The sequence below is a fragment of the Gekko japonicus genome, unplaced genomic scaffold, assembly GCF_001447785.1.
Source record: "Gekko japonicus isolate JY-2015 unplaced genomic scaffold, Gekko_japonicus_V1.1 scaffold1395, whole genome shotgun sequence".
Classification (NCBI taxonomy): domain Eukaryota; kingdom Metazoa; phylum Chordata; class Lepidosauria; order Squamata; family Gekkonidae; genus Gekko; species Gekko japonicus.
Genome location: NW_015161440.1, coordinates 4864 through 5548, shown reverse-complemented (window position 1 = coordinate 5548; position 685 = coordinate 4864). Strand labels below are relative to the sequence as shown.

Sequence of the window (685 nt, the reverse complement as noted above, 5' to 3'; positions counted from 1 at the left end):
AAAATAAAAAGGTTTCAGTTTTGTTTTTGCATGTGGGTGGGTATTCTGTTTGTAATAATTGTTTGGATACACTATATTTTTAATATGCTAGTTGTGATAATTTCATACCAAGTAAAAATGTCCATAGTCATATTTTATGTTCCTAAAGTAACAGAGTGACTTTCAATCTAGAAAAGACAAAGGAAATGCTAATGTAGCATTGTTTTCAATTTTTCCCAAAATTTCCGTTTTTTCCGGGGGAAAAACTGGAAATAAACCGGGTTTTTTCCCGAGCTTCAAAAGTTCCGGAAATTTTACATCTCTAGTCTGGTTAGAGTGGTTTTGTGTGACTGTGTGAGAGGCTACTGATCTATTAGTCGTATCCATAACTACCTTGTTGCAACTAATCCTGGAGGTGTTGCAAATGATGATCAGCAGCACAGCAGCTTTGAGTGAGGTGCTTATGCACTACCTTCATCTATCTAGGAGGAGGGGGGGAGAACTGACATGCTGTCATGCCTGCCCTTGACTCAGCCCCAGAGCCAGCTTCTGACAGCCTTAGAGGAGAGGTTTCAGTGCCTTTAAGGGCTGAAGAAGCACCAGACTCTGCACCTACTGTAAGTGCAGAGGAGGATACACAGCAAGCAGAACCAACTACGGGATGGTTTACACCTGGGACTGATCAAGCTGTAAGCAGCTCACCACC

The 685-nt window shown here is 41.8% G+C and overlaps 1 protein-coding gene across 1 annotated transcript in view; it reads right to left on the bottom strand.

Moving 5' to 3' along the window:
• Positions 1 to 685, bottom strand: part of TRAF7 (TNF receptor associated factor 7) — a gene marked incomplete at its 5' end in the record, with an annotated part of 27215 nt that overhangs the window by 21780 nt on the left and 4750 nt on the right. The gene's annotated exons all lie outside the window — the stretch shown is intronic.